This window comes from Arachis ipaensis, chromosome B9 (genome assembly GCF_059453495.1).
Source record: "Arachis ipaensis isolate K30076 ecotype BB chromosome B9, ASM5945349v1, whole genome shotgun sequence".
NCBI classification, from domain to species: domain Eukaryota; kingdom Viridiplantae; phylum Streptophyta; class Magnoliopsida; order Fabales; family Fabaceae; genus Arachis; species Arachis ipaensis.
This window is the reverse complement of record NC_142444.1, coordinates 82,864,711-82,884,962: the sequence shown is the minus strand read 5'-3', so window position 1 is coordinate 82,884,962 and position 20,252 is coordinate 82,864,711. Positions and strand designations below refer to the sequence as shown.

The 20,252-nt window shown below is 40.4% G+C and overlaps 2 non-coding genes across 2 annotated transcripts; both read left to right on the top strand.

Annotated features, from left to right (window-relative positions):
• The first annotated feature begins 3,972 nt into the window (after positions 1–3,972).
• LOC148545237 (small nucleolar RNA R71) lies at positions 3,973–4,079 on the top strand. Its single transcript, XR_015902088.1, has one exon. It is a non-coding gene; the product is annotated as a small nucleolar RNA R71 (small nucleolar RNA).
• Positions 4,080–16,099: 12,020 nt separating this feature from the next.
• LOC148545236 (small nucleolar RNA R71) lies at positions 16,100–16,206 on the top strand. Its single transcript, XR_015901868.1, has one exon. It is a non-coding gene; the product is annotated as a small nucleolar RNA R71 (small nucleolar RNA).
• The last annotated feature ends 4,046 nt before the right edge of the window (positions 16,207–20,252 follow it).

Sequence of the window (20,252 nt, the reverse complement as noted above, 5' to 3'; positions counted from 1 at the left end):
TCTAGAGCTATGAACAACTAAACCCCTTTCATTGGGTTAGGGAGCTCTGTTGTAATTTGATGGATCAATACTAATTTTCATTATTCTTCTTCTATCTTTTCTCTTGATTTTACCTGAAAGCTTTCGATCTTCATCCAATTGAGTAGTTATCTTGGAAGAGAAGCTATTCAAACTTGGATCTCTTTTGAACCTTGAAAGAGGAATGAAGAGATCAAGCTAGAATTGCTTTCTCATGCTAGACCAAATTGGGTTTGGATGGGTATGTGACTATAACCCTCTCAATACTTGATTTGGGAAATGCATGTGGTATAATCAGTGACCATACTTCATCTCTTCTCATGAGCAATTGACCAAGAAATTGGCTATTGATTAAGATTTGAGAGATTGAATTGCAAGAAATTGTAATTCAATCACTTAAGATTGCCAAGGAGATCAATGAGTGCATTGATTGAGGAAGAGATGAAAATAAACTTGATCCGGAGAATTGCAACATCTCCTAAGCCCAATGAACTCCCCATCTCTGATCTACCCATTCTCTTTAATTTCTGCCATTTACTTTTATAAGCAAATCCCCCATTCCCATTTAAAATTCTGCAATTTAATTTCAGTCATTTACTTCCAGTCCTTTAATTCTAGCATTTACTTTTCTGTTATTTACATTTCCGCCATTTTATTTTCTGCAACTCTCAACCCAAATTCTGGATTTACTCAACTAGAACATTCTTCTAATTAAAGTTGCTTGATCAATCAATCCCTGTGGGATTCGACCTCACTCTATTGTGAGTTTTTACTTGACGACAAATTTGGTACACTTGCCGAAAGGAGATTTTTTGAGAGACAAGTTTCCACCCACATCACTTCTAAATCTCTTTTCATCATACGGGTGTTGCTCCATAGGTTCCTTTCCCTTCCTTCTTTTAGAGCTCGAAGATGCCATGAATGAGGGTTAATGTGTGAAGTTAGCAAGGGTGTGGAGACTTTCGGTTGTTTAGGGTTGAGTGCAATGAAGGGAGTAAGGGAGAATGTTTTTAATGGGTTAGGAAATGCTTTGCTCCGAAATGGATAAGTGTGAAGAGTGGGTGTGGAGTGTGAAGCTAGGGTACGGAGGAACAAGGATCACTTATATAGAGAGGTTGTGAGTGAATGGAGGGAGTGGATTGATGGAATGGTTGCTTGATGGACGGTTGGGGTTGTGCATGGAGAAAGGACAAGGATCATCACTTTATGATGGGGATTGCTCGGTCTTCAAGGGTCCTATTCTTTTCCATGTTGCATGGCAACATTTTCCAATGCGTTCCCTTTTGGGAACAAGTGTGTAGTCCCTCTTCATGAAGTGGCCGAACCTTCCTCATTTCATTGTCCAATCAATCTCCTTCAATGCTCCTCTCCTTTTTCCTATAAAGATAAAATAAGAAAGTAAGAATTAATATCATAAAAAAAACAATTTAAACTTCACGACTAGAATAATAAAAAGAAGAAAAAATTTTGTTTTTTCATGAACTCCAACTAACTAACTAACTGTGTGTCCTTATATGCACATTGGTGGCACCATGGGGTGACACCAAACTTAGTTTGGAGCACTGTGATGAAAAGTTCTGTTCAAAGCTCCAAGACTAGCATGCTCTCAGTTGCATTCATGCTTTCTTGGCCTGCTTTGAACACCAAACTTATTTTTCACTATATACTGCCTATTAAGGATTTCACCAAGTGTTTGTCAAGTCCGGGTTGGAATTCATGAATATTGACTTATTCGCTATTTTCTAAAAGCATATAAAACATGGGTTGCCTCCCATGAAGAGCTTCTTTAGTGTCACTAGCTTGACGTTTCTCCCTCATCAGGGTGGTTGGTAATGCTTAAAGTCCTCCCCTCTTGCTGTGGACTTATATCCATTGGTTGTATCAATGATCTCTACATGTTCCAAGGAGAGAACTCTGTTGATAGTGAAGACCTTAGGTAACTGAGATGGTACAGTGGGGAGATTAGGGGGGATATCTAGAAAGTAAGCTGAGATCACTTTATCCCCTAGAGAGAAGTCCTCTGTAGGGATCTTCTTGTTCCTCCACCCCCTTGGTACCTTCTTCTTTGTCCCTTTTGATGTTTCCTTGCTCTTTGTGACTTCTTCTTCTAAGGGAATTTTGTTGTTGTCTTCACATGTCTCTGGTGGTTTAGGTTCCTCCAGCTTTTCCTTGAGCTGTGACAACTGCTTATTTCCTTGTTCATCAACCAAGGGCTTTCCCAGATGGGCTGGTTGTGCTTCTGTGCTTGCTTCCTCTGTCAGCATCTCATTATGATCTTTGCTTGGTTCTTTGTTCTCTTGGTCTGATTCTTGTGAGAGTTTGAAGACATTAAAGCTGATTCGTTCATCATGGATCCTCAATATTAGCTCCCCTCGCTCCACATCTATGAGTGCTCTGGCTGTAGCTAGGAATGGTCTTCCCAATATGATTGGGTGAGTGTGACTCTCTTCCATGTCCAGAATGACAAAGTCTGTGGGAAGAAAGTATTTCCCAACCTTTACCAACACATTTTCCACCACTCCTATTGCTTGTTTTTGAGTTTTGTCTGCCAGCCTGATGACTACATCTGTGGGCATTATCTCATTGATCTTCAGCCTCTTCACCAGGGATAAGGGCATTAAGTTGATGCTTGCTCCCAAATCGCAGAGTGCTTTATCAAACATTGTTTCTGCTATGGCACAGGGGACATGAAAACACCCTGGATCTTTTCTTTTTGTAGGCAACTGTGGTTGAATGAGGGCATTGCACTCCTTGTTCATCACTATAGTTTGGCCTCCCTTGAGTGAGCTTTTCCTGGGAAGCAGCTCCTTCATATACTTGATGTATGCAGGCATTTGTTGAATAGTCTTGATGAATGGTATGTTGACATGCAGAGCTGCAAACAAATCTAGAAACCTTGAGTATATTCTCTTCTCCACAGCACCATTGAGCAGTTGGGGAAAAGGTGCATAGAGTCTCAGTAGCTCCTATTTTGAGATTTCTGGTTCTTGGTAATCTTTTTCCTCCTTCTCTGCTGAGGTGTCTCTAGGTTGTTCTGCCGACTTGTTTGGCTTGTCCTCAGTCTCCTTATCACTTATAGTGACTATCTTACAATCTTCCCATCTTACTTTCTTTGTTTCACCTCTTATATTCTTCTCTGTGTCACTTGGGAATCCATCTGTGGGTTTGGGAATCTGCTCAGAGAGATACCCCACTTGAGATTCCAATCTCTTGATTGTATCTCCTTGGTTCTTAAAATTTGCTCGCACTTCCTCCTTGAATGCCTTGTTGTCTTGAATCTCTTTGCCTATGCCTTCAAGTAGATTCTCAATCCTTGAGAGTCTGTCATCAAATGATGGTAGATTGGGATTAGAGGTAGAAGGATGAGGTAAGTTATTTTGGTTTTGATATGAATGTGGAGAGGTGTTTTTATGGGGGTGTTGATATGGTCTAGATGTGAAATGTTGGTGGGCTGCATTGTTGTTGGGATTTGAACGTCTTTGATCTAGGCCTTGGTCTTGTTGATTTCCCCACCCAAAGTTTGGGTGATTCCTCCATCCAGGGTTATAGGTCTTAGAGTATGGATCATGGTTTTGCCTAGGTGAATTCCCAATGTAGTTGGCTTGCTCCTGACTACCCTCTGCTTCTTCATTCACTCCTTCTTGGGTTGTTGATGAAGTAGTGATTGCTGCTACTTAGTTCCTCTCCATCTTCTTGGTGAGGTCAGCCAGCTGCTGGGTAATGAGCTTGTTTTGGGCCGGCAGAGCATCTACATTGTTTAGCTCCATTACTCCCCTAGTGTTGCCTCTTTCAGAAGCATAGAAATAATCATTCTCTGCTACTGTTTCAATGACATCTATGGCTTCCTCAATGGTCTTCTTCTTGTTCAAAGATCCTCCGGATGAATGGTCTACTGCCTTCTTTGATTCATATGACAGGCCTTCATAGAAAATGTGTAGCTGCACTCATTCGTTGAACATATCTGGTGGGCACCTCCTTGTTAGGTCCTTAAACCTCTCCCATGCTTCATAAAGAGTCTCACCATCTTGTTGCTTGAAATTTTGGACCTCAGCTCTCATCCTATTGATTCGTTGAGGAGGGTAAAATCTTGCTAAGAATTTGTTCACCACATCATCCCAGGTTGTCAAGCTCTCCTTCGGGAAAGACTCCAGCCATTTGGCTCCCTTATCCTTGAGTGAGAATGGAAATAAGAGCAGTCTATAGGCGTCAGAATGAACATCATTAGACTTCACTGTGTCACATATTCTCAGGAAGGTGGTTAGATGTTGATTGGGGTCTTCTTGGACACTTCCTCCGAACGAACAGTTGTTCTGAACAAGAGTGATGAGCTGTGGTTTTAGTTCAAAATTGTTGGCATAGATGGTTGGCTTTTGAATGCTACTTCCATAGTTTCCTGGGTTTGGATTGATGTAAGAGCCTAAAACTCTTCTATCCTCCCCAGCATGATTTGCTTGACCTCCTCCGCCATGGTTGTGAGCCTCTTCTTCATGATGGTTTTCCATGTTGTCTTCCATGTTTGGCTCAAAGTATTCCTCCTCTTCCTCGACACCAACTACTCTTTTTCCTCTTGCTTCCCTCCTTAATCTAAAGAAGGTCCTCTCAGGTTCAGAATCAAAGGAAGTTCAAGCCCTGCTTCTTTTCCCTGTCATACAACCAACAAGTACAAGCAAGGAAAATAGATGCAGAAAGTATTTCTATCAGAATGACTGTTAGTGCGAGTGATGCAATATATCAAACAGTTAGTGGGTTAGTGAAATGAATGGTAAACAACTAAAAACGAAAAAGTAAGGGGAAGGGAAGAAATTAACTAAAACTGAAAGTAAATTACTCAAATAGAAAATTAAATCAAACAAAACAAAAATGCTCAATCTAGTTACTCTTCCAATTTAATCATTGTTGATGCACAATCAATCCCCGGCAACGGTGCCATAAACTTGATGCACGGAAAACTTGTCTCATAACAAATTTCCTTCGGCAAGTGTACCGAATTTGTCGTCAAGTAAAAACTCTCAATAGAGTGAGGTCGAATCCCACAGGGATTGATTGATCAAGCAACTTTAATTAGAGGAATATTCTAGTTGAGTGAACCAGAATTTGGGTTGAGAATTGTAGAAAATTAAATGGCGGGAAAGTAAATAACAGAAAAGTAAATGCTAGAAATAAAGAGCTGAATGTAGATGACGGAAAATAAATTCCAGAATCTTAAATGAGAATGGGGTAATTGCTCATAAAAGTAAATGACAGAAATTAAAGAGAATGGGTAAGATCAGAAATGGGGAGTTCATTGGGCTCAGGAGGTGTTGCATTCTCCGGATCAATTTTATTTTCATCTCTTCCTCAATCAATGCACTCATTGATCTCCTTGGCAATCTTAAGTGATCGAATTACAATTCCTTGTAATTCAATCTCTCAAATCTTGATCAATAGGCAATTCCTTGGTCAATTGCTCATGAGAAGAGATGAAGTATGGTCACTGATTATACCACATGCATTTCCCAAATCAAGTGTTGAGAGGATTATAGTCACAAATCCATCCAAACCCAATTTGGTCCAGCATGAGAAAGCATTTCTAGCATGATCTCTTCATTCCTCTTTCAAGGTTCAGAAGAGATCCAAGTTTGAATAGCTTCTTTTCCAAGATAACTACTGATGCACGAAAAACTTGTCTCATAACAAATTTCCTTCGGCAAGTGTACCGAATTTGTCGTCAAGTAAAAACTCACAATAGAGTGAGGTCGAATCCCACAGGGATTGATTGATCAAGCAACTTTAATTAGAGGAATGTTCTAGTTGAGCGAATCAGAATTTGGGTTGAGAATTGTAGAAAATTAAATGGCGGGAAAGTAAATAACAGAAAAGTAAATGCTAGAAATAAAGAGCTGAATGTAGATGACGGAAAGTAAATTGCAGAATCTTAAATGGGAATGGGGTAATTGCTCATAAAAGTAAACGATAGAAATTAAAGAGAATGGGTAAGATCAGAAATGGGGAGTTCATTGGGCTCAGGAGGTGTTGCATTCTCCGGATCAATTTCATTTTCATCTCTTCCTCAATCAATGCACTCATTGATCTCCTTGGCAATATTAAGTGATCGAATTATAATTTCTTGTAATTCAATCTCTCAAATCTTGATCAATAGCCAATTCCTTGGTCAATTGCTCATGAGAAGAGATGAAGTATGGTCACTGACTATACCACATGCATTTCCCAAATCAACTGTTGAGAGGATTATAGTACATATCCATCCAAACCCAATTTGGTCCAGCATGAGAAAGCATTTCTAGCATGATCTCTTCATTCCTCTTTCAAGGTTCAGAAGAGATCCAAGTTTGAATAGCTTGTTTTCCGAGATAACTACCCAATTGGATGAAGATCGAAAGCTTTCAAGTAAAATCAAGAGAAAAGATAGAAGAAGAATAATGAAAACTAGTATTGATCCATCAAATTACAACAGAGCTCCCTAACCCAATGAAAGGGGTTTAGTTGTTCATAGCTCTGGAAAATGAAAACAATGATGGAGAATACATGATGAAACTAGAAGTGCAGAGAAAGTAAAATACAGAGAGTAGTTCTATGCCAAGAGGCTCCCTATATTTTCCAACTCCCTTTTTAATTCAAAGCTACTCCTATATATACTACTCTTCTGATCTTCTAGTTGGCTCTTCAAGTCTTGGATATGGGCCTTTGGATATTGAGTTTGAAGCAGTTATCTTCTTCATTGGGCTTGGCTTTACTTGCAGAGAGAAAGTGTGAAGTGGGCAGAGACTTTAGCTCAGGACGTTAGTGGTGTTAACGTTCAGTGAAAATATGGGTTTGAGAACGTTAGTGACAATCACCTTTTTCACTAACATTCCTCACCCAAGTAAGAGCCACGTTAACCTCAACGTTAGTGGCACAAACGTTGCCACTAACGTTGCCTCTTTGTCCTTCGCACACGTTATTGGGACTTACCTTTCCCAATAACGTTGAGAAGCCTCCTCCTTCCCTACGTTAGAGTCCACGTTAACTTAGTTAACGTGGCTCCTTAATTTAGGCTTGCCAACCTTCGAGAACGTTAGTGACACTTACCTTTGTCACTAACGTTCCAATGTGCCCCTAGCTCCCACGTTAGAGTCCACATTAACTAGGTTAACGTGGCCTTTAACGTGGTTGTGCTAGCCATCTCCAATGTTAGTGACAAAGGTGAATGTCACTAACGTTGGCTCATCATCTCTCCTCCTCATGTTAGCTTCCACGTTAACTAAGTTAACGTGGGAGTTAACGTGGCTCATTGTGGCTTGTGTGGGCTCCTTCCAACGTTAGTGACAATGTTAGGTGTTACTAACGTTGGCGATCACCTTCCTTCTTCACGTTAGCTTCCACGTTAACTAGGTTAACGTGGGAGTTAACATGGCTTATTGGGGCTTGTGTCGGTTAATCCCAACGTTAGTGACAATGTTTGGTGTCACTAACGTTGTCGATCACCTACTTTCTTCACGTTAGCTTCCACGTTAACTAGGTTAACATGGAATTTAACGTGGCTTATTGTGACTTGGCCAACGTTAGTGACAAAGTTGAATGTCACTAACGTTGGCTTCCCCTTTACTTTTTAACGTTAGAGGTCACGTTAACTAAGTTAACGTGGCTCTTAACGTGGCCACTTATGAGCTTGGTCCAACGTTAGTGACAAAGGTAAGTGTCACTAACGTTAGCTCCATTTCCTTTCCTCCACGTTAGAGTTCACGTTAACTTAGTTAACGTGACTCTTAACGTAGGCAATGATGGCTTCGAGAGCGTTTTTGGCGATTACTTTTCTCATTAACTTTGCAAGTTACTCCCATTCCACTTTAGGAGTTACGTTAATTAGATTAACATGGCTGCTAACGTGGTTCTTCCTTGCTTCCTTTGTCCTGAAATCAAGCAATAGAGTGCATCAAAGTTCTAGTCCAAGTCATGGGAAATACAACATCCAATTTGTCATTAAATTCATGCAAAATCCTCATGAAATCATGTAAAGTGCACAATGTATGCTTGAATCAAGATGTAAGTGAATATCTACCCAAAACTAGCTTATTTTCTAAGGAAATGCATGAAACTACCCTAAAAACAGTAAAGAAAAGGTCAGTGAAACTGGCCAAAATGCCCTGGCATCACAACACCAAACTTAAAGCTTACTTGTCCCTAAGTAAGTACTGGAACAAGAGAATGATGAATGGAATGCCAAGAGAAATAAGTCATTCTTGTGGAGGTCATGTCCCTGGTTTTATGGTTGTTTCATGCATAGCAACTTAGATTCATTCCTTTACTGGCTTTCAGACCTTTATCATGTCCTAGATTACTCACTGTGATTGCATCCCATGAGACTTTTATTCATTGATCCTTTTATTGTTATTTCAGGGCTTACTTGTTTTCTTAGGCTAAGTGCTCTGTATGGGGGCGACTCTTTAAGATAAGCTTTCAGCCAACACTCCCGAACCAGTTGGTTCAAGGTGCTAGGTGTTAAGACACCCCTACGGACTTACTCCCTCAAGTCTCTTTCCCCCATACATACACACCACAGGCATATAGTTTATTTATTTTCTTTTCTTGAGACCTTGGTGTCCAGCACCTCTTTGGGTTACTAAATGCTCTGTAGTAAAGGTTACTATTGATAGTGGACTTTCAGCTAATAATCCCGAGTTAGTTAACCCAAGTTACCAAGTGATAAGGCACCCCTAAGAGCTTATTCATCCAAGTAGATCCCTCACACAGGAGCACCACAGACACATGCTTCAAGATTAAAACCATTGGTGCCTAGCCTTATTGCTTACTCTTTTTTCTTTTATTTTTCAACCTTTATTTGTTCTTTATCTTTTTCTTATTAGGATCTTCTTATTTAGCTAGTCTCATGGGGTGTATTCAAAGCATAGTATTCATGACAGATAGTTGTCTTCCCACCTTGTGGTTGAACCAACTTAGCTAACTTATGATCTCACCATAAACTCATGAACTTACTCCATAGTATGAACTCCTTTCTGGTCTTTTGAAACACTCATTCTTTTTTTTTTCATTTGATTTAAAGGGACAAGCATACAAGTTAGTAAGAAGATGATGCAGTAACATAAAGACTAGCAAACATAGACCTATTCAAAAAAAGCTTAAAAGACAGAATTTAAAAAGGTTCAAACTACTATGGAAGCATGTTCTATTTCATACAAGATCTTCCTTATTTAAAGCATAGAGAAAGATGGACCAAAGAAGGAACTCCACCACCTTTTACTCATGTGGTTGCCCATGCTCTCCTCCTTGCTTGTCCTCCTTGTGTCCCTCTTGATTGCTCGTACTCCCACTCCTTTTGCTTTTTCCAATCAGCTTCTTCCAGAAACCACCATCTTCCATCTTCTTCTTGAGTGTTTCCTTCTGCCGTTTCACCTTCCTCTCTTCTTGTTCTACAAAATCTTTTTGGACCTCATCATATGTAGGGATGGCATAGTGTAGATGATGCATATTACTAGACATGTAGTTTAACTTGGCTTGAGTGTTTACGTTGAACTCCTCCCTATGTAGTTGCCGTCCTTCAATAAGTATAGTGAACTCATTGAATGCTTTCATCTGAGCTATTTGCCACTGATTGAATTCCTGCAAATGCTTATCTTGACGTTCTTGCCTCTCAGTAACTTGGTGGATGGCTTGAGTGAGCTGGGAGTATTGTTCTTGTTGCTGCTCCATTTGTTGTTTCTACCACTCTTCTTGTTGGCTCATCCAGTTGGACTGAAGGTTTAGTATTTGCTCTTGTCCTTCCATATGTCTCATCCCTAGATCTTCAATGGCCCTTAGAAGGTGATTCATATTCAAATTGGCTGGGTCATGATGCTCTTCTTGTTGATATTCTTCTTGATGAGGATCCTCTTGGTGGGCTCCTTCTTTCGCTTTTAGCTTCCCTATTTGTGGCCTTCTTTGTTGCTGAGCAGGTGTAGTATAGACAAGACGCTGGATTGTAACTAGCCTCTCAGGGTTCACCCAGTCTGGATTACTATCCTCGAAGACCACCTTAGCCGTTGTACATAGTCTGAGAATAGTGCTAGGGTACCAAAGACTGTCACCTGAATCAGCCTTCTCAGCTGACTCTTGAATCCCCTTAGCTATGAGTTCATGCACATTGATTTCTCCACCCTGTACTAGGCAATGTACCATAGTCGCTCGATTAATATTGACCTCTGAATTATTTGCAGCTGGGAGGATGGACCTCCTTACGAGTTCAAACCACCCTTTGACTTCCGGGCTAAGGTCTCCCCTCTTGATGAACCGGGGTCTTCCATCTGCATACCTCTCCCAATCAGCTGCTATGACACAAATGTCAGTCACGATTTCTGTGAGCTCATCATTGTCAGGGCTCTTACTTATCCTTGCATGATAACTGGGCTCATCAAAATGTGGTGATTTCAAGTGAAGAGTTCTTGTTATAGCATTTGGGATGAAGTCTACCTCTTTTCCTCTTACATAGCTTTTGAAGGTTGGGGCCCTGGTTTTGTCTTCTCTAACCACAATTACGTAGAACTCTTTGATGAGGTTTGCATTGATCTTCCCCTCTGGATAAGTGAGCCTTTGCCACCCTCTTTGTTCAATTTTCTCCCGAATCTGTGGGCACTCGTCTTCATTGATTTGGAAGGTTAACTCAGGCAGTATCTTCTTGATCTTGATCCTTTCAAATTCTTGTTCATGGAAGGCAGTTTTGAATCTCTTCTCATCGAAAGGAATGTTCTCCATTGGTTCCTTCCTCTTTTGCCTCTTGGAACTTGATGATGCCATGAATTTGAGTTGCTGTTTGAGGGGATTAGAAGGTAAGGATAGATGCGGAATTTGGTTGGTTAAGACGAGGTGTGATGAAGGGGTTTTGGATGTCGAAAGTGTGAAGTGTGGAGAGTGGGAATTTGAATGTGAGGGGTAAGTATGCACTAGGACTCATTTATATAGGAAGATTATGAGTGAGTGGAGGGTGTGGATTGATGGAATGGTTCCTTGATGGACGGTTGGGGTTGTGCATGGAGAAAGGACAAGGATCATCACTTTACGAGGGTTATTGGTTCGGTCTTCAAGAGTCTCCTTTCTTCAATGTTGCATGGCAACTGATGAGGGTGGAAACTTGTCTCTCAACAAATCTCCCTTCGGCAAGTGTACCGAATTTGTCGTCAAGTAAAAACTCACAATAGAGTGAGGTCGAATCCCACAGGGATTGATTGATCAAGCAACCTTAATTAGAAGAATGTTCTAGTTGAGCGAATCCAGAATTTGGGTTGAGAGTTGCAGAAAATAACATGGCGGAAATGTAAATAACAGAAACGTAAATGCTAGAATTAAAGGACTGGAAGTAAATGACTGAAAATAAATTGCAGAATTTGTAAATGGGAATGGGGGATTTGCTCATAAAAGTAAATGGCAGAAATTAAAGAGAATTGGTAAGATCAGAGATGGGGAGTTCATTGGGCTTAGGAGATGTTGCAATTCTCCGGATCAAGTTCATTTTCATCTCGTCCTCAATCCATGCACTCATTGATCTCCTTGGCAATCTTAATTGATTGAATTACAATTTCTTGCAATTCAATCTCTCAAGTCTTGATCAATAGCCAATTCCTTGGTCAATTGCTCATGAGAAGAGATGAAGTATGGTCACTGATTATACCACATGCATTTCCCAAATCAAGTATTGAGAGGGTTATAGTCACATACCCATCCAAACCCAATTTGGTCCAACATGAGAAAGCATTTCTAGCTTGATCTCTTCATTCCTCTTTCAAGGTTCAAAAGAGATCCAAATTTGAATAGCTTCTTTTCCAAGATAACTACTCAATGGGATGAAGATCGAAAGCTTTCAAGTAAAATCAAGAGAAAAGATAGAAGAAGAATAATGAAAATTAGTATTGATCTATCAAATTACAACAGAGCTCCCTAACCCAATGAAAGGGGTTTAGTTGTTCATAGCTCTTGAAAATGAAAACAAATATGGAGAATACATCATAAAACTAGAAAATGCAGAGAAGGTAAAATACAGAGAGTAGTTCTCTTTTTGCAGCCTCCAGAACTCCTTTAACAATTCAAAGCTACTCCAATATATACTACTGTTCTCAGCTTCTAGTTTGCTCTTCAAGTCTTGGGCCTTTGGATCTTGAGTTTGAAGCAGTTCTTTTCTTCATTTGGGCTTGGCTTTACTTGCAGAGAGAAAGTGCTAAGTGGGCAGAGACTTTAGCTCAGGGCGTTAGGGGTGTTAACATTTAGTGAAAGTATAAGTTCGAGAACGTTAGTGACACTTAACATTTTCACTAACATTCCAATGTACCCCTTTGCCTCACGTTAGAGCCCACGTTAACTAGGTTAACGTGGCTTCTAACGTGGCCTTGCCAACCTTCGAGAACGTTAGTGACACTCAACATTGTCACTAACGTTCCAGTGTGCCCCTTTTTGCTTCACGTTAAAGCCCAGTTAACTAGGTTAACGTGGCTTCTAACGTGGCCTTGCCAAACTTCGAGAACATTAGTGACACTCAACATTGTCACTAACGTTCCAATGTGCCCCTAGATCTCACGTTAGAGTCCACGTTAACTAGGTTAATGTGGCTTCTAACTTGGCCATTCTTAGCCATCCCAACGTTAGTGACAATGTTGAGTGTCACTAACGTTGGCTCATCATTCATTCCTCATCGTTAGCTTCCACGTTAACTAAGTTAACGTGGAAGTTAACGTGGCTCCTTGGGGGTTGTGTGGTTGCTTCCAACGTTTGTGACGATGTTGAGTGTCACTAACGTTGTCGACAACTCTCACTTCTTATGTTAGCTCCCACGTTAACCAAGTTAACGTGGAAGTTAACGTTGTGTGTTGCATCCTTAGGCCAACGTTAGTGACAATGTTGAATGTCACTAATGTTGGCTTCTCTTCCCCCTTTAACGTTAAAGGCCACGTTAACTAGGTTAACGTGGGCTCTAACGTGGCCACTTATGAGTGTTTGCCAACATTAGTGACAATGTTAAGTGTCACTAACGTTGGCTCAACTTCCCTTTTCCACGTTAGAGTGCACGTTAACTTAGTTAACGTGACTCTTAACGTGGGCAATGATAGCTTTGAGAGTGTTATTGGCAATCACTTTTCTTATTTACCTTGCAAGTTACCTCCCTTTCCTTGCTTCATTTGGTCCTGAAATCAAGCAACAGAGTGCATCAAAGTTCTAGTCCAAGTCTTGGATAATGCAGCATACAATTTGTCACTAAATTCATGCAAAATCCTCATGAAATAATGTAAAATGCACAATGTATGCTTGAATCAAGGTGTAGGTGAATATCTACCCAAAACTAGCTTATTTCCTAAAGAAATGCATGAAACTACCCTAAAAATAGTAAAGAAAAGGTCAATGAAACTGGCCAAGATACCCTGGCATCAACAACATTTTCCAATGCATTCCTTCTTGAGATAAGTGTGTAGTTCCTCTTCATGAAGTGGCCGAACTTTTCTCATTTAATTGTCCAATCAATCTCCTTCAATGCTCCTCTCATTTTCCCTATAAAGATCAAATAAGAAAAGTAAGAATTAATATCATAAAAAAACAAGTTAAACTTTACGGCTAGAATAAAAAAAATAAGAAAATATTTTGTTTATTCATGAACTCCAACTAACTAACTAACTGTGTATCCTTATATGCCCATTGGCGGCACCATGGGGTGACACCAAACTTAGTTTGGAGCACTGTGATGAAAAGTTCTGTTCAAAGCTCCAAGACTAGCATGCTCTCAGTTGCATTCATGCTTTCTTGGCCTGCTTTGAACACCAAACTTGTTCTTCACTATATACTGCCTATTAAGGATTTCACCAAGTGTTTGTCAAGTCTGGGTTAGAATTCATGAATATTGACTTATTCACTATTTTCTAAAAGCATATAAAACATGGGTTGCCTCCCATGAAGCGCTTCTTTAGCGTCACTAGCTTGACGTTTCTCCCTCATCAGGGTGGTTGGTAATGCTTAAAGTCCTCCCCTCTTGCTGTGGACTTATATCCATTGGTTGTATCAATGATCTCTACATGTTCCAAGGAGAGAACTCTGTTGATAGTGAAGACCTTAGGTAACTGAGATGGTACAGTGGGGAGATTAGGGGGGGATATCTAAAAAGTAAGCTGAGATCACTTTATCCCTTGGAGAGAAGTCCTCTGTAGGGATCTTCTTGTTCCTCCACCCCCTTAGTACCTTCTTCTTTGTCCCTTTTGATGTTTCCTTGCTCTTTGTGACTTCTTCTTCTAAGGGAATTTTGTTGTTGTCTTCACATGTCTCTGGTGGTTTAGGTTCCTCCAGCTTTTCCTTGAGCTGTGACAACTGCTTATTTCCTTGTTCATCAACCAAGGGCTTTCCCAGATGGGCTGGTTGTGCTTCTGTGCTTGCTTCCTCTGTCAGCATCTCATTATGATCTTTGCTTGGTTCTTTGTTCTCTTGGTTTGATTCTTGTGAGAGTTTGAAGACATTAAAGCTGATTCGTTCATCATGGATCCTCATTATTAGCTCCCCTCGCTCCACATCTATGAATGCTCTGGCTGTAGCTAGGAATGGTCTTCCCAATATGATTGGGTGAGTGTGACTCTCTTCCATGTCCAGAATGACAAAGTCTGTGGGAAGAAAGTATTTCCCAACCTTTACCAACACATTTTCCACCACTCCTATTGCTTGTTTTTGAGTTTTGTCTGCCAGCCTGATGACTACATCTGTGGGCATTATCTCATTGATCTTCAGCCTCTTCACCAGGGATAAGGGCAATAAGTTGATGCTTGCTCCCAAATTGCAGAGTGCTTTATCAAACATTGTTTCTGCTATGGCACAGGGGACATGAAAACACCCTGGATCTTTTCTTTTTGTAGGCAACTGTGGTTGAATGAGGGCATTGCACTCCTTGTTCATCACTATAGTTTGGCCTCCCTTGAGTGAGCTTTTCCTGGGAAGCAGCTCCTTCATATACTTGATGTATGCAGGCATTTGTTGAATAGTCTTGATGAATGGTATGTTGACATGCAGAGATGCAAACAAATCTAGAAACCTTGAGTATATTCTCTTCTCCACAACACCATTGAGCAGTTGGGGAAAAGGTGCATAGAGTCTCAGTAGCTCCGATTTTGAGATTTCTGGTTCTTGGTAATCTTTTTCCTCCTTCTCTGCTGAGGTGTCTCTAGGTTGTTCTGCCGACTTGTTTGGCTTGTCCTCAGTCTCCTTATCACTTATAGTGACCATCTTACAATCTTCCCATCTTACTTTCTTTGTTTCACCTCTTGTATTCTTCTCTGTGTCACTTGGGAATCCATCTGTGGGTTTGGGAATCTGCTCAGAGAGATACCCCGCTTGATATTCCAATCTCTTGATTGTATCTCCTTGGTTCTTAAAATTTGCTCGCACTTCCTCCTTGAATGCCTTGTTGTCTTGAATCTCTTTGCCTATGCCTTCAAGTAGATTCTCAATCCTTGAGAGTCTATCATCAAATGATGGTAGATTGGGATTAGAGGTAGAAGGATGAGGTAAGTTATTTTGGTTTTGATATGAATGTGGAGAGGTGTTTTTATGGGGGTGTTGATATGGTCTAGATGTGAAATGTTGGTGGGCTGCATTGTTGTTGGGATTTGAACGTCTTTGATCTAGGCCTTGGTCTTGTTGATTTCCCCACCCAAAGTTTGGGTGATTCCTCCATCCAGGGTTATAGGTCTTAGAGTATGGATCATGGTTTTGCCTAGGTGAATTCCCAATGTAGTTGGCTTGCTCCTGACTACCCTCTGCTTCTTCATTCACTCCTTCTTGGGTTGTTGATGAAGTAGTGATTGCTGCTACTTAGTTCCTCTTCATCTTCTTGGTGAGGTCAGCCAGCTGCTGGGTAATGAGCTTGTTTTGGGCCAGCAGAGCATCTACATTGTTTAGCTCCATTACTCCCCTAGTGTTGCCTCTTTCAGAAGCATAGAAATAATCATTCTCTGCTACTGTTTCAATGACATCTATGGCTTCCTCAATGGTCTTCTTCTTGTTCAAAGATCCTCCGGATGAATGGTCTACTGCCTTCTTTGATTCATATGACAGGCCTTCATAGAAAATGTGCAGCTGCACTCATTCGTTGAACATATCTGGTGGGCACCTCCTTGTTAGGTCCTTAAACCTCTCCCATGCTTCATAAAAAGTCTCACCATCTTGTTGCTTGAAATTTTGGACCTCAGCTCTCATCCTATTGATTCGTTGAGGAGGGTAAAATCTTGCTAAGAATTTGTTCACCACATCATCCCAGGTTGTCAAGCTCTCCTTCGGGAAAGAGTCCAGCCATTTGGCTGCCTTATCCTTGAGTGAGAATGGAAATAAGAGCAGTCTATAGGCGTCAGAATGAACACCATTAGACTTCACTGTGTCACATATTCTCAGGAAAGTGGTTAGATGTTGATTGGGGTCTTCTTGGACACTTCCTCCGAACGAACAGTTGTTCTGAACAAGAGTGATGAGATGTGGTTTTAGTTCAAAATTGTTGGCATAGATGGTTGGCTTTTGAATGCTACTTCCACAGTTTCCTGGGTTTGGATTGATGTAAGAGCCTAAAACTCTTCTATCCTCCCCAGCATGATTTGCTTGACCTCCTCCGCCATGGTTGTGAGCCTCTTCTTCACGATGGTTTTCCATGTTGTCTTCCATGTTTGGTTCAAAGTATTCCTCCTCTTCCTCGACACCAACTACTCTTTTTCCTCTTGCTTCCCTCCTTAATCTAAAGAAGGTCCTCTCAGGTTCAGAATCAAAGGAAGTTGAAGCCCTGCTTCTTTTCCCTGTCATACAACCAACAAGTACAAGCAAGGAAAATAGATGCAGAAAGTATTTCTATCAGAATGACTGTTAGTGCGAGTGATGCAATATATCAAACAGTTAGTGGGTTAGTGAAATGAATGGTAAATAACTAAAAACGAAAAAGTAGGGGGAAGGGAAGAAATTAACTAAAACTGAAAGTAAATTACTCAAATAGAAAATTAAATCAAACAAAACAAAAATGCTCAATCTAGTTACTCTTCCAATTTAATCATTGTTGATGCACAATCAATCCCCGGCAACGGTGCCATAAACTTGATGCACGGAAAACTTGTCTCATAACAAATTTCCTTCGGCAAGTGTACCGAATTTGTCGTCAAGTAAAAACTCTCAATAGAGTGAGGTCAAATCCCACAGGGATTGATTGATCAAGCAACTTTAATTAGAGGAATATTCTAGTTGAGTGAACCAGAATTTGGGTTGAGAATTGTAGAAAATTAAATGGCGGGAAAGTAAATAACAGAAAAGTAAATGCTAGAAATAAAGAGCTGAATGTAGATGACGGAAAATAAATTCCAGAATCTTAAATGAGAATGGGGTAATTGCTCATAAAAGTAAATGACAGAAATTAAAGAGAATGGGTAAGATCAGAAATGGGGAGTTCATTGGGCTCAGGAGGTGTTGCATTCTCCGGATCAATTTTATTTTCATCTCTTCCTCAATCAATGCACTCATTGATCTCCTTGGCAATCTTAAGTGATCGAATTACAATTCCTTGTAATTCAATTTCTCAAATCTTGATCAATAGGCAATTCCTTGGTCAATTGCTCATGAGAAGAGATGAAGTATGGTCACTGATTATACCACATGCATTTTCCAAATCAAGTGTTGAGAGGATTATAGTCACAAATCCATCCAAACCCAATTTGGTCCAGCATGAGAAAGCATTTCTAGCATGATCTCTTCATTCCTCTTTCAAGGTTCAGAAGAGATCCAAGTTTGAATAGCTTCTTTTCCAAGATAACTACTGATGCACGAAAAACTTGTCTCATAACAAATTTCCTTCGGCAAGTGTACCGAATTTGTCGTCAAGTAAAAACTCACAATAGAGTGAGGTCGAATCCCACAGGGATTGATTGATCAAGCAACTTTAATTAGAGGAATGTTCTAGTTGAGCGAATCAGAATTTGGGTTGAGAATTGCAGAAAATTAAATGGCGGGAAAGTAAATAACAGAAAAGTAAATGCTAGAAATAAAGAGCTGAATGTAGATGATGGAAAGTAAATTGCAGAATCTTAAATGGGAATGGGGTAATTGCTCATAAAAGTAAACGATAGAAATTAAAGAGAACGGGTAAGATCAGAAATGGGGAGTTCATTGGGCTCAGGAGGTGTTGCATTCTCCGGATCAATTTCATTTTCATCTCTTCCTCAATCAATGCACTCATTGATCTCCTTGGCAATATTAAGTGATCGAATTATAATTTCTTGTAATTCAATCTCTCAAATCTTGATCAATAGCCAATTCCTTGGTCAATTGCTCATGAGAAGAGATGAAGTATGGTCACTGACTATACCACATGCATTTCCCAAATCAAGTGTTGAGAGGATTATAGTCACATATCCATCCAAACCCAATTTGGTCCAGCATGAGAAAGCATTTCTAGCATGATCTCTTCATTCCTCTTTCAAGGTTCAGAAGAGATCCAAGTTTGAATAGCTTGTTTTCCGAGATAACTACCCAATTGGATGAAGATCGAAAGCTTTCAAGTAAAATCAAGAGAAAAGATAGAAGAAGAATAATGAAAACTAGTATTGATCCATCAAATTACAACAGAGCTCCCTAACCCAATGAAAGGGGTTTAGTTGTTCATAGCTCTGGAAAATGAAAATAATGATGGAGAATACATGATGAAACTAGAAGTGCAGAGAAAGTAAAATACAGAGAGTAGTTCTATGCCAAGAGGCTCCCTATATTTTCCAACTCCCTTTTTAATTCAAAGCTACTCCTATACATACTACTCTTCTGATCTTCTAGTTGGCTCTTCAACTCTTGGATATGGGCCTTTGGATATTGAGTTTGAAGCAGTTATCTTCTTCATTGGGCTTGGCTTTACTTGCAGAGAGAAAGTGTGAAGTGGGCAGAGACTTTAGCTCAGGACGTTAGTGGTGTTAACGTTCAGTGAAAATATGGGTTCGAGAACGTTAGTGACAATCACCTTTTTCACTAACATTCCTCACCCAAGTAAGAGCCACGTTAACCTCAACGTTAGTGGCACAAACGTTGCCACAAACGTTGCCTCTTTGTCCTTCGCACACGTTATTGGGACTTACCATTCCCAATAACGTTGAGAAGCCTCTTCCTTCCCTACGTTAGAGTCCACGTTAACTTAGTTAACGTGGCTCCTTAATTTAGGCTTGCCAACCTTCGAGAACGTTAGTGACACTTACCTTTGTCACTAACGTTCCAATGTGCCCCTAGCTCCCACGTTAGAGTCCACGTTAACTAGGTTAACGTGGCCTTTAACGTGGCTGTGCTAGCCATCTCCAACGTTAGTGACAAAGGTGAATGTCACTAACGTTGGCTCATCATCTCTCCTCCTCACGTTAGCTTCCACGTTAACTAAGTTAACGTGGGAGTTAACGTGGCTCATTGTGGCTTGTGTGGGCTCCTTCCAACGTTAGTGACAATGTTAGGTGTTACTAACGTTGGCGATCACCTTCCTTCTTCACGTTAGCTTCCACGTTAACTAGGTTAACGTGGGAGTTAACATGGCTTATTGGGGCTTGTGTGGGTTAATCCCAACGTTAGTGACAATGTTTGGTGTCACTAACATTGTCGATCACCTACTTTCTTCACGTTAGCTTCCACGTTAACTAGGTTAACATGGAATTTAACGTGGCTTATTATGACTTGGCCAATGTTAGTGACAAAGTTGAATGTCACTAACGTTGGCTTCCCCTTTACTTTTTAACGTTAGAGGTCACGTTAACTAAGTTAACGTGGCTCTTAACGTGGCCACTTATGAGCTTGGTCCAACGTTAGTGACAAAGGTAAGTGTCACTAACGTTGGCTCCATTTCCTTTCCTCCACGTTAGAGTTCACGTTAACTTAGTTAACATGACTCTTAACGTAGGCAATGATGGCTTCGAGAGCGTTATTGGCGATTACTTTTCTCATTAACTTTGCAAGTTACTCCCATTCCACTTTAGGAGTTACGTTAATTAGATTAACGTGGCTGCTAACGTGGTTCTTCCTTGCTTCCTTTGTCCTGAAATCAAGCAATAGAGTGCATCAAAGTTCTAGTCCAAGTCATGGGAAATACAACATCCAATTTGTCATTAAATTCATGCAAAATCCTCATGAAATCATGTAAAGTGCACAATGTATGCTTGAATCAAGATGTAAGTGAATATCTACCCAAAACTAGCTTATTTTCTAAGGAAATGCATGAAACTACCCTAAAAACAGTAAAGAAAAGGTCAGTG